Source organism: Lissotriton vulgaris, chromosome 1_1 (assembly GCF_964263255.1).
Source record: "Lissotriton vulgaris chromosome 1_1, aLisVul1.2, whole genome shotgun sequence".
NCBI lineage: Eukaryota > Metazoa > Chordata > Amphibia > Caudata > Salamandridae > Lissotriton > Lissotriton vulgaris.
The window spans coordinates 871,459,772-871,473,218 of NC_141685.1; the positions used below are offsets into that span (position 1 = coordinate 871,459,772).

The window sequence follows — 13,447 nt, forward strand, 5'->3', positions numbered from 1 at the left end:
AAAGGCACATCGGGCTAACAGTCCCTACAATTTTGCCAAGTTTCGTGCAAATCCATTCAGCCGTTCGAGCTAAAAGTGAGGCCAACCGCCCTATGGAAATTAACATGGGAAAAACGCGTTTTGGGACCCCCCTTTTTTCTCGGCCCCCCCTTGATGAAACCCCCCCAAATTGTCAGGGGCTGCTCAGAAACAAAATGTTCCATTTTCCTGAAAATTTCAGCCAATTCCGTCCACAAACGCCAAAGTTATTAGACATAGAATTTTCAAAAATCCCATAGAGAAAAAATCCTAACTATATATACCTACTGGCGACCGCCAGTAGGTAATATATATATATATATATATATATATATATATATATTTTGTACAACTATATTTTTTCCCAATATTTTTGTATTTACAATAATAAATATATGATTTCGATATTTTTGACATCGATATTAAAAACTCGATATTTGTGTATGGGGACATTTTGGGGGTGGATATTCTGTCAGTGAACCGTCTGATCTTATTTGGACTTCTCCACCCTTTAGAAATGGAGAGAAATGGACTAGGGTGGATAAATGGCTGCGAGCTCCTTCCAGTGGAAAGAACCTGCGGCTGTTTCTCAAATACCAAAGACCCTGAACTCACTGAAGGTACTGGCCAATCTGAGGAATTATAGATACTAGAGTATCATAATCTTTGGAAACAGGAACCCAATGAGATAGCAAATAATAAATCAGTTTGTTGTAACTGGCACTGTTGACCAAAGGGAAAACCTAGTCAGGCAGAAGGTACCGCTCCCGTCAAGGGTACATGATTACACACACTGTACAACCCGTGCTCACCCTGGGTAGCTTGGCACTAAGCAGTCAGTCACCCTTCAAAAGCAATGTGTAAAGCAAGAGGACAGTGTGCATACGCAATAAAGGTTCTACACAACACAAAAGAGAGACTTCACACTTGATCTCGAGAAATGCCAATTATATATAGCACACACGTTAAACCATGCAACATGAAGTTCATGGAACCCTGGGCATGAATCACACTTGGCAATGTTACTAGCATTACTAGACACAGTTCATGTTGGTCAGATGTTGGCAATATGCACATATGGGAAAAGTCCAATTCTAATCCCTCCGACAGCACCGTTCTGTGGTGCGACATGTTGACCACCTCAGTCCACCCTCACAATCCTAATAGTGCTTTATCATACTACTATAGGGTGCACCCTGAGCTACATCGATATCAGTATTATGTATATACACAGAATTATAACACTTTTAGCAGCTCTGTGGGACGAGGCCACGTAGATAATCCCAATGTTGAGATGTAAAGTGCTTTTGGCATGAGAACCATGTATACACCAATGCCACCGACCAGTATCCTGAAACACAAGTGGTTCACAGGCAGTCACTCACACTCACTTTGCACCGTTACGCAAAGCAACACTTTCACTCACATATGCACCTGACATCCTAATGCTGTGCCACTGATACCAAGCAAGCCAATAGATAGCACTCCGCAGAACCCATGGTTTAAAGCCTCTCGCCACCCTCTGATTCACCCTTACTGTCCCAGACCCCCAGATGGAAGTTCACTATCCCCTCCCTCCGGACACAAGGCCCCTCATGGCTGAGGTCAAACCTCGTCTGGGTCCCCGGAAAGCAGGCGGGGATTTAGAGTAAGCATAAACAAGGGTTAGATGTATACAGTATGGCGGGCTTAGTGCTACTCGGGAAGTTCACCACCAAGTTGCTAAACAGAAATGGTTTGAGAGCAACAATTAATTACAAACAGGAGTTCACCAGGGCTTTCTGGTGCCCGTCCAGTTCTGTGATACAAAAGGGGATGATGGACGGAGCGTTTGAGCAAATCAAACACTCACCCCCAGTCAACTGATCTGGGTTTAATCCATCACCATTCTTTAGCTCACTCTGCCACCCCAGTTCAGACATGGCCATATGCAAATCAGTCTGACCCTGTGCCTCATGGGAACAGTCCAGCCCGAACTGCCAAGCCATGTCTTCCCTGGACCGGAAACAAGCATCCTGGGACCGGTTTCGGATTCATAATCCTCATCAGCCAGGCTATCTTGAATCCAGTGCCCAAGTGAGCAAGGAACTCACGTCTGAGCATACCCTGCCAATTTAGGGCGAACAAAGCGATACAAAAGGGGATGATGGAAGGAGCGTTTGAGCAAATCAAACACTCACACCAAGTCAACTGATCTGGGTTTAATCCATCACCATTCTTTAGCTCACTCAGCCACCCCAGTTCAGACATGGCCTTATGCAAATCAGTCTGACCCTGTGCCTCATGGGAACAGTCCAGCCCGAACTGCCAAGCCATGTCTTCCCTGGACCGGAAACAAGCATCCTGGGACCGGTTTCGGATTCATAATCCTCATCAGCCAGGCTATCTTGAATCCAGTGGCCAAGTGAGCAAGGGACTCACGTCTGAGCATACCCTGCCAATTTAGGGCGAACAAAGCGATACAAAAGGGGATGATTGACGGAGCGTTTGAGCAAATCAAACACTCAACCCCAGTCAACTGATCTGGGTTTAATCCATCACCATTCTTTAGCTCACTCAGCCACCCCAGTTCAGACATGGCCATATGCAAATCAGTCTGACCCTGTGCCTCATAGGAACAGTCCAGCCCGAACTGCCAAGCCATGTCTTCCCTGGACCGGAAACAAGCATCCTGGGACCGGTTTCGGATTCATAATCCTCATCAGCCAGGCTATCTTGAATCTAGTGGCCAAGTGAGCAAGGGACTCACGTCTGAGCATACCCTGCCAACTTAGGGTGATCAAAGCGATACAAAAGGTGATGAGTGAAGCACAGCGGGGTCACACAGTCTCTTGACCTGCTCCCAAAACTTTTAAGAATAATCTCTCAGGCCTAGTCCATCCCACACACTCCTACCTGGCGACACAAAGTCTTTGGAAGGGCCACATAGGGGAAAGAGCCCTGAGTCGTAAGGCTCCATATTAGAACCAGCAACCCACTAGCTTGTCGTGGCAGGCCGATGGATTGGGTCCCCAGAACACTTGTAGTGTCCATTGGTCATCTGGCTGTCAGTGGGCCACCGGACTCATGCTAGGCACTTTCATAGTGCCCCAGCGCACACATGACCATCCTGGTTAGCCAGTGGCAGGGGTCTAGAAACATTACTGGGGCAAGGGCTCGAGACCATCGGCAGTAGAGGCCGGTCTTGGTCCCAGCACAACCTTGGTGCTAGCGTACCCACCACTTGTCATGGCAGGCAGACGATCCGTTTCACACCCTCAGCTAAGTGCCATTTCCTACAGGACATCGGAAGGGTTGTGCCCTTCCACACTGCTCCCACAGCTCCTTTCTTTGATATTGCAAGAAAGGCGTCTTCATTGTTCCTGAGGTACAGGGAAGGCAAGATTCATTACATTTGCTGTGGCACCCTTAGATGATTCAGTTCCCTGTATATATCTCCTCTTGAGCCTCCTGATTGGTCAATTCTTTGTTCTGATGACCCTCCTACCGAGGTTGCTTCAGGCTGTTTAAGGCAGCTGGCAAAAACATGAATTACTGTTTCAGGAGTAACACTGCAGGAAGCCCTTCAGGAGCTGCTGCTAAATCCTCCCCCTCTCAGGACTTGAGAAAGCAGTTACATTCAAATCCACTTTTGTGTTTCAAAGCATGCTTTTGTACTCTGTTAGAAGTACTATGGTGAGTCTCTTGCAAAAACTGCTCTGCTGCCTGTCAAAAACTGACCAATGTTTCCAGTATTAATCAGTTTTTATAGTGCAGCGGCAGCTTTTCCGCAAAGGTGGATGAGCATCGCCCAACTGCTTTTGAGCAGTGAAAAATGAAAAATACAAAGATAATACAGAGGTTATTAACATTTTATTTTTTCTCCCTTCCTTCATGCAGCTGAGCCGAAGGCGAGCGTTCCATTCCGGCATTTCGACACAGCCCCAGGAAGAAGCAGGAGGAGTGGTGGCACTGCTTCAAGTGCGCATGGCAGTTTGGCCTTCTGTCTAAGGCCAGCCAAACCATCATGCGCACTTCTATCTCTCCACCTGAGTGACCTGTGCTTTACAAGCAGAGCTTCAGAGTACCTTAGTGAGCGCCTAACAAGAGCCCTCACACCAATCATGGGGCTGCTCTCATGCTGGGTAATACCAGCATGAGAGCAGTGTCTGGATTGGCATCAGGTACCCTGTGGCATGCCGGGACCCGAGGAGCAGAGGCCAGAAGAACACCAATGCTACAGAAAGCAAGTAAGCATTATTTTTAACATTTATTTCCCCCAGTCTGCTCCTGCACTGCCGTCCCCAGTGCTGCTCTCCCCCAATCTGCCACACCGCTTAAGTTCAGAAGCAGCCGCCACTGATAGTAACATAATTTCTACGTCTCTGTATTATCACTGGATCATGCTGAATGAAGGTCCTGCCCTAAGAGAAAAGGAGCACTATAAGCAACAGCCCTTATTCCCCCTGATCAATTACTAAGAAACAGTCCAACCTTGAAGTTGAGTTGGGTAACATAGACAGTAGATATTGCTTCAGTAGGACCTCATTAGCATAGGAATGAAAATATACTTTCAAATAAAGGAGCGACAGCTAGAGCACAGCTGATCAACAGAAACAAGAAACAAAGAATTTGAGAAGTTGATTTTTTCCTACAAAGCATGCTGGGAAGTTTGGCATCCTCTAGACAGAGAAAGAAACAAGAAGTCCCCCAGGAAGGAGGGTGGCACTTAGCTGGTTTCAACTAAGAATTAGCGATTTGAGTGTCGGAGATTTTTGAATTAGCTGAGCTAGGTAAACCCTGACATTAGGGTGAGGAGGACTGTGACAAGGAAGATGGACAGGGCTACTCAATAATTGCGGCAGTCACCATTCACACGCCTGTTGGGAAAGCGAACGTGTTTCATGGAGGCATTAACTCTGAAACATTTATGCTACTGTACAATAGTAGAAGTTCTGAGCTATGATTGTACCATCCAAGGACTCTCACCTGTGCTTATGGCCAAAACACTCATTTCAAGGTCGGTGGATAGATCTACTGCCTTCAGTTCTGAGCTTGTGCTTGCCCTATAATGCAATCCCTACTTTGGCCATACCCCAGAAGGTGGAATCTTGAATGGCAGGAATTAGAGCTGAATGAGGTATGGATAACTTCTGCTATTGAGTTTGGATGGAGCCTCAGTTATGTCTTACTTTCTCAAGAGTACGTCTCAATTGACGCGCAGATAGCATTCCAAGTAGAGTACCCTAGTTGGATCTTCGGAGAGGTAAGATCATTTGCCGACTGCTGGCTGGCAGCTCCCTCCCTGTTGGATTAGTATGCATTTTAAAATGAAGCTCATTTTCTCACCGATTATGGAGGCTCTTATTATTTTAGCCTCATATATTTGTAATATATGTGAAGTACCCAAAATGAGGTGCACACACTGTGTAGGTGTAAAGTCAATTATTTATTAAATGAGCAAGAGAGCGCCAGAACCGCATCCAAAGCGCTCGGCTATCGGCGCTGAATGCACTTACAAAATGGCCGCCGCGCTCTACGTCATTGCGTTATCCCGCGATGACTAGAGCGCGACACTACATATCTCCCTTCTTTATATAACGATAACAAACCATAAGTCTCTCTTTCGGGTCACAGTTATTTTGCTTCACCCAGTTCATAGTCTCTGTGTTTGGCAGGCCTTACTACAGTTCTCCCTGCCCTCGTACGTCTTACCGGAGTGGAGGTGAAACTCTCCAAGTTGCTCTTTGCCTGGCTCACCAGTCTCCTTCCTGCTCCCTTAGGACTCTCCCTCTCCGTGGTCTCACCAGTCGTCTCCAGATGTTCCGCTGCGATAGGATTGTCTCCTTCTTCATGCTCAGCTCCTTTTCCATCGTCTCCTGAGTCTTCTTCTCCTTCACTTGTTAACTCGCTGTCTGTAGGTGAGCTTTGGCTCTGTTGTGATCCTTCTTCTCTGATCCACTGCAATATCTTGTTGCATTTGGACATGCGATCCTGTGACCAGACATTTCCGTCGCTAAGCAAGGCTGCTCTGTCGTACACCTCTTTTACTTGCAGAGGCAGGCTGTATTTGCTGTCCCCTTTCCTTCTCAACTGGACAAGTTTGACTCTGATCCACTCTCCTCTTTCTACCAAGGTCTCCTTCACATTGTGTCTCTTATTGTAGTGCTCAGTGTATATTCCTGGTACTCTCTCCAAGTTGTGCTGAACCACTGCTGGTGACAATTTTCTAGTGACTGTCTTTTCCTTCCACGGCAGATTGTCCTTGGTGAAAGGATCACGTCCTCTTAGGATTTGGAATGGACCGTACCCTGTGCCAGTGCATATAATTCTCTAGGCCCACAGCATACTCCGCACTTCCTTTTCCCAATCCTTGCCAATTGCTATGGCGGCTTGTAGGCTTGTATGGAACCCATAATGACACGATTAAACCTTTCGGCTCGACCGTTGCCTGCCGGGTGGTATATGGATGTGGATGTGTGTTTTATCTTGATTCCGTTTCGTTCCATGTATTTGTACTACTTTTCCGATGTGAATTGGGGTCCATTGTCACTAAGAATGGAGCGGGGTATGCCTTCTCTGAGGAAAGTGGCAGTAAGAAATCTGAGGACTGTTTCCGTGTCCATCTCCTCCTGTATGTCTACTTCTGGCCACTTTGAATACCGATCTATGAGAATGCACACATACTTTGGGGTTCCCTGTGCATCCAATAATGGCCCAAAAATGTCTATAGATAACTCCTCCCAAGGGTTAGCAGGGTTGTCGAACTTCCCCAGGGATGGCCGCAGTAGGGTCTGAGATTTGTCTGCTCTCTGGCACTGGTCACATTCCCTTACATGCTTTTCGATCTGGATGTCATTTGCCGGCCACCAGTACACCTGTTTGGTCCTCATCTTCATTTTCACGATACCCAGATGTCCTTCATGCAATACAGCTAGCAGGTGCGGTACCAACTACGCTGGAGGGACAACTTTATTCCCTCTGAACAGGAATGTCTCCTGATCTCCAATGGACAACTCCTCACGCACCTCGAAGAATTTCCTAAGTTCTGCTCTGAGGTGCTTTTTTTCGGGCCATCCTTGTAGCAGGAAGTCTTTGACATCCTTGATGTCAGGATGATTTTCATAAGCTTTTTCCCATTCTTGGCCGCTTATCACTTTCTCCGGGTCTTCTGCAAAAGACACCCTGACTTCGTCCTCATCTGCACTGGTCCGCGCTTCTTCCATCGCTTAGGCTCAGCTGAGATAATCAGCGACTTTATTCCTGGTTAATGGGATGTACTCCACATCATATCTGTAGTCTAACAGCTTCAGCGTCAGGTTGGCGATGCTGGGTGTGGCGCTAGCACGACCGCAGGACGTGAGTACTTTGACCAGGGGCTTATGATCTGTCTTAAGCTGGAACCTCGTGCCCCATAAGAATTGGTAGAATTTCCCCATGGCCCACACGACTGCCAGCATCTGTTTTTCTATCACGCTGAATTTCTGTTCTGTGGGAGATAGGGACCTGGACGCAAAACTGATGGTAGCTATCTCTCCATTCTTCCTTTCTTTCATAAGGACTGCCCCAAGTCCTTTTTCGCTTGCATCAGTAGTCAATATGGACTGTCCCTGTGGATCATATCCTTGAAGGGGCACTGCTTTGCTGATGTCTTCCTTGATTTTCTGGAAGTCTCCTTGTGCCTCTTCTGTTCATGTAAATGTTGCTTTGTCTCGTATGAGCTGCTTCAGATGGTGCGTTTTGGTGGCAAAATGCTGCACAAACTTACTGTACTGTTCTTTGGTGCTGGTGCTTCACATATCACTTTGACGTTAGCTTGTTTGGGCGTGATGCCCTGTTCACTGATCTCATGGCCTAGGTAGGTGACTGACATCATTCCGAACCGTCACTTTTCCCATTCAGCCATCAGGCCATTTCCTTCCAAGACTTGCAGCACCTTTGCCACTTTTTTGTCGTGGTTGGTTTGATCCTTGCCCATCACCAAGATATCATCCTGGAAGTACTGTACTCCCTCTACGTCTCTGAACAGTTTGTGCATATGTTTTTGGAACACTGCCGCTGCTGACGCCAGGGCATCTGGCGGAACTGGTAGCATCCGAAAGGTGTTATGAAGGATGTCAGTTTCTGGCTTGCATGGTGTAGAGCAATCTGGTGATAGACTGAGGTGAGATCAATGGTGGAAACCCATCTTATCCCCTTTATTTTAGCCAGCATTTCTTCTATCCGTGGTAACGGAAACTTCTCCACGATGATGCATTTGTTCCGTTTGCGTAAGTCAATGCATAGACGGACTTTGCCATTGGGTTTCATCATCACTACCAACGGGGCCAGCCATTCTGAGCAGGTTATTGGTTCGATGATCCCGTTGTCTTCCAGTCTCTGCAACTCCTGTTGTACTGCATCCCTGACCGCTATAGGTATATTCCTCACTTTGTGTGGCGTGGCGTTCTCCTTGAGATCTATTCTGTGTGTAAATTTTGCTAGCTTACCCACTTTTCCTCCGAACACAGTGGGGAATTCGCCTTTCATCTTATTGAAATTTGGTTGATGATCTCTGCTGGTCATCCAGACTTGCGTGTCCCCTTCTGGGTTTAATTGTATGCCCAAGTCGCCTTGATCCATCCATTCGAGAACCGACGGACCTTTCTCGGCTACATATAGTTTGCACTCCGCGCTGCGATCTTTGAACTTGAACTTCAGGACTCGATACCCTATCATTGGAATGGTTTCTCCTGTAAACGTGACAGGGCGTATGTCTGGGGGTTCAAGTTGCGATCCCAGGCTAGGTTTGAAGCCTTCGTTCCACACTGTCCAGGAAACACACACTGTCCGTTGTACGATGGTATGGGGAACCCGAATCTGCCACCATCTTAATCGGTACATCTCCTATAACCATATCACATTGTGGTTTCCTGGAGCGTCTGCAGTCCATACCTGGTACTTGTTCTTCGACACACAGTACATTGTCTTCTTCGTCCACTCCTCCTTCTTCTTCAACTCCCAGGTCTTGCGTCACATATTTCACTGTTGGTCTCTTCAGCTTGCGGCGACACACATTTTCAAAGTGTCCTACAATTCCACAATACATGCATTTCTCTTGGAATGCAGGACAACGTTTGTCATACGCCGCATGGGACGGGCTTCTGCTTCTGTAGCATGTGTTTGTGCCCTCTTTGTTTAGTTTCTTTGGCTGTGCGGGTCGCGTAGTCCATTTATTTTGCGCCCTTCCTTCCACTGCCGTCGTTTTGCCTCTCTCTGGTGGTTCTGCTTTGTCAACTTTATTGACCATGGGTCTTGTGGTGGTCTCTCTCTTCGCTGCTTCTGCACATCGTTTGGAAAGTTCTGCCTTTTTCACCATGGTTATGACTTCCTTCAGGATAGCGTCTCCATTCACCCATAGTTTGTCTTGGATTGCTGTGTTAGTCGTGTGCATGACTATTTGGTCTTTGATAAACTCCTCATGCAAGGCGCCAAATTTGCATGTGATGGCTAGTTTCTTTAGTCCTGCAACATAATCGTCTATGGATTCGCCTGTCGCTTGTTTCCTCTGTTGAAAGTTGTATCTGTCTATGGACGTGCACACTGCTGGTCTATAATGATTGTTTAGGTCTTCTATCACGTGCCGAAACACATCATCGTCCACGGCCTGTCGTGGGGTGGGGACTAGATTCTGGAAGACTCTGATTCCTTCTGGGCCTAAATTGTGCAGTAATATTCTCTTTCTCCTTTTGCTGGGAAACGCTTCTCCACTTTTATCCTCTAGAGCTTCTAAGTAGGTCATAAAATATTCTCAAAAAACAAACAAGAGTTACCTGGTCCAAATGATTGCCTGTGTGTTGTGTCGCGCAAAAAAACTCTCTCCAGTCCTCCCACTTCATCAAGGGTTCCCCCGGTCTGGGTAGGAATGGAATAGGAGTCGTGAGTGAAGACGCCTGCGCACACATTTCGGCGCGTCTTTATGGCGCTGCCTTTTCTCCCCTAGGACTACCTGGCGCGCTTGCACTTTCGCGGTGTGTTTGGTTCTGTTGGGGCTCCAAGGCACCCTCCTCTCTGTGCTGCACTTGTTCCGCCAGGGCCCTGAATATCCAGTAGGTGTTTTAGTGGGTGACGGTGCTCCTGGAGGGGCGTAGTGTCTCTCTGTGTCTTCTTTTCTCCCTGTAGTGGTTGGTCTCACTGTGTGAGTTGCCTCCTTCTCTGGCGCGCTTCTGTGGTGCCTGGTCGTGCTTGTGTTGGCTTATTCCACCCCCGTGGGGCTCTGTGTCTGTTCTTTCAGGGTTGGGGCTGCCCTCCTTCCTCTTGTTCACTGAGGTATTCCTGCCCCCTTATCCTTGGTTGCTACTGCTCAGGGTGCTTGCCTGTAGTAGTGGTGGTCCTCTGCCACGCCCGCTTGCTGCATGTGCTGCCCCCAGGGTCACTGTTCCTCGTGTCCTCCTCTTTTTCTTTCTTTGATGGGTTCTGGTGTCCTCTTCCTTCAGGTTCCAGCCATCGTATCCACTGTAATGTATGTGAAGTCCCCCAAATGGGGTGCACACACTGTGTAGGTGTAAAGTAAAATATTTATTAAATGAGCTAGAGAGTGCCGGAACCGCGTCCGAAGCGCTCGGCTATCGGTGCTTAATGCACTTACAAAATGCCCGCTGCGCTCTACTTCATCACGTTATCCCGCGACGACTAGAGCTTGACACTACAATATTGTTCTCAGACGAGAAAGAAGACACACTATCTACACAAAGAATTCATTTGTTTGATAAATCCTGTCATTTGATTAGTTAATAGATTTATGGAGTCACTCTTCAAACCATCTATTTTGGAGCGTTCAAGACATGGGTGCACGGTTGTTGATGGATTCTCAGTTTGAATAGTGAATATTAGCATGCCTTGGTTGATAGAATGAAAAAGAAACAAATGATGGACAGAATGCAGAACAATGCAAACATTCACCCACACTCACAAAGATCAGGGTTTAATCCATCGTTCCTTATCTCACTTCACCATCGCTGTTTGGACTCAGCCATATGCAAATCAGTCTTGACCATGTCCCTCATGGGAACACTCCATCCCGAAGTGCCAAGCCAGGTCCTCCCTGGAACGTTGAAGGAATGCATGCTCGATTTATCGTTCTTTGAATTCATGCAGTAACAGACCTGCTTCACGGCTGTGCCTGCTTACTTGTATGCTTGCTTTCCAGATTCACATTTACGTTTACAAGGTCACATGCCCAAAACAAAGCTTAAACCTAACACCCACCACTCTCCTGCGCCCTGGTTCAACGATATTTTACAAAATGAAAAAACTAGATGTAAAAATCTTGAACGTCAATGGAGGAGGAGTTACTCACCTGTAATCAAGGAAAAATACAAAATTCAGTTAATAGCGTATCAAAAGCAGTGTAGCAAGGCTAAAGCAGAATTCATCTGCACTAAAATCACAAATGCCTTAGACCACTCCAAAACACTTTTTAAGCTAGTAAAAGAGCTGGCTGGCTCTAATACGTCTCAACTCCCACCTGAACTTAACAAAACTCAATGTGACCTATTAGCTGCCTTCTTCATCAATAAAGTCGACAAAATTCACCAAGACATTAATCAAGCTTCTAATAAATATAATTTAACCACTGAAGCTACCCCAAACTGTGCATCACCTATCTCGGGTAATGCCCTAGGTATTCCGGATTGCTCTACTCCGGTTAATGCATCTCCTGTCACACTTGATAGTTGGCCCTTGCTGAATCCTGATATGGTTCAAAGGCTGCTAAAAACGATTAAATCTGGCTCACCTAAAGACCCATTGCCATGCTCAGTCTTAAAGCAGCTTAACAGCAACGTCTTGGCTACCATCACTGATCTTCTCAATGCTTCGTTACTGGAACAATTTGTACCCAGTGAATGGAAGCATGCAATGATTCATCCGCTCTTGAAGAAAGCCGGCGCAGACCCCAATTTGCCAGCTAACTTCCACCCAATATCCTTGCTGCCCACCTTTGCAAAAATATTGGAGAAACATGTACATCGTTGCCTCACTGATTTCATTACCACTCATGACCTATTACCATCCCACCAGTCGGGATTTCGTGCAGGCTTTTCCACAGAAACTACCTTGCTGGGGGTAACCGAAAATATCCGCCGCATGGTGGACAAGGGCGAAACAGTGGCACTTGTGCTGCTCGACCTCAGCGCGGCATTCGACACCGTGTCGCATGCGGTCCTCGCCCAAACACTCCACTCCCTGGGCATCCGTGGGGCAGCTCTCAACTGGATTAGATCATTATTGGAAAACCGCACGTTCCAGGTCTTCTCACAAACTGCCTGCTCCGATACCATGACATTCAAACACGGAGTTCCACAGGGCTTTTCAACGTGTATATGAGCCCCCTGGCCAAAATAGTGGAGGAAACAGGGCTTTTAATGTTTTCCTACGCTGATGATTCCCAGCTGCTTTTTTCTTTCTCAGCTGCAGATTCTGATAATTCCTCCTCCCTATAATTCGGACTCAGTAAAATCGCCGATTGGATGCAAAAAAACTTTCTAAAACTCAACGGCGAAAAAACCGAGTTAATCGTGTTGGGCAAAAATAAACAACTCTGGGGACCCCAACATTGGCCAACTGAAATGGGCACCCCCCCTACCCCGGTCATTCATGCTCGCAACCTGGGCGTCATTATTGACGACTCACTTAGTTTACATCAGCAAGCGGTAAAGACTTCAGCCACCTGCTTTGCCATACTAAAATAGCTAAAAAAGATTTGTTGGATGCTGCCTGAAAACACCAAGAAAACAGTTGTCAATGCCCTAATAACATCTAGGCTAGATTATGGCAACGTTTTGTACCTGGGGGCGAACAAAGCTACTGTCCGCAGGTTACAATCAGTACAAAATGCAGCAGCCAGACTACTCTGTAAAATTCCCATCTCTACTCCAACCACTAAATACATCAGGAAGTTACGCTGGCTAAAAATTGAAAATCGAGTTAAATTCAAATCTCTATGTTTTATGCACAGGATTTCCACCAACACCGCTCCTAAATATCTGCAAAACCTGGTGCGCCCCTACCGTCCTTCTAGATCTCTTCGGTCTTCCACGGCAAATCATTTTGAAATTCCAAGGATCAAGCGGTCACGCATGGGTGGCAAGTCCTTTTCATTCCTAGGACCTTCTCTCTGGAATTCAATGCCACATACACTGCGGTCTGAGTCGAATTACATCAAATTCAGAAAAGCCTTAAAAACATGGCTCTTTAACATCTAGTTTTCTGTAACCGCATTGCTATTGGGATCTGCCGCGCCGGGAAACCCTTTGTTGGGTAGCTGTGCGCATTACAAATGTAAACAAATAAAAAAATAAAATGAGTTACCAGTATCTCATAATGGAAATATGTAATTCCTTTAATAAACCATACAGTCTTCCAAAGTTCCATTATGTGTTGGCGTGTTTGATTTATGGAAATTTTGAGT

General features: G+C 46.6%; 1 protein-coding gene across 1 annotated transcript in view; it reads right to left on the minus strand.

The window, feature by feature from the left end:
* LOC147748045 (uncharacterized) overlaps positions 1–13,447 on the minus strand; it is a 381,293-nt gene that overhangs the window by 145,748 nt on the left and 222,098 nt on the right. The gene's annotated exons all lie outside the window — the stretch shown is intronic.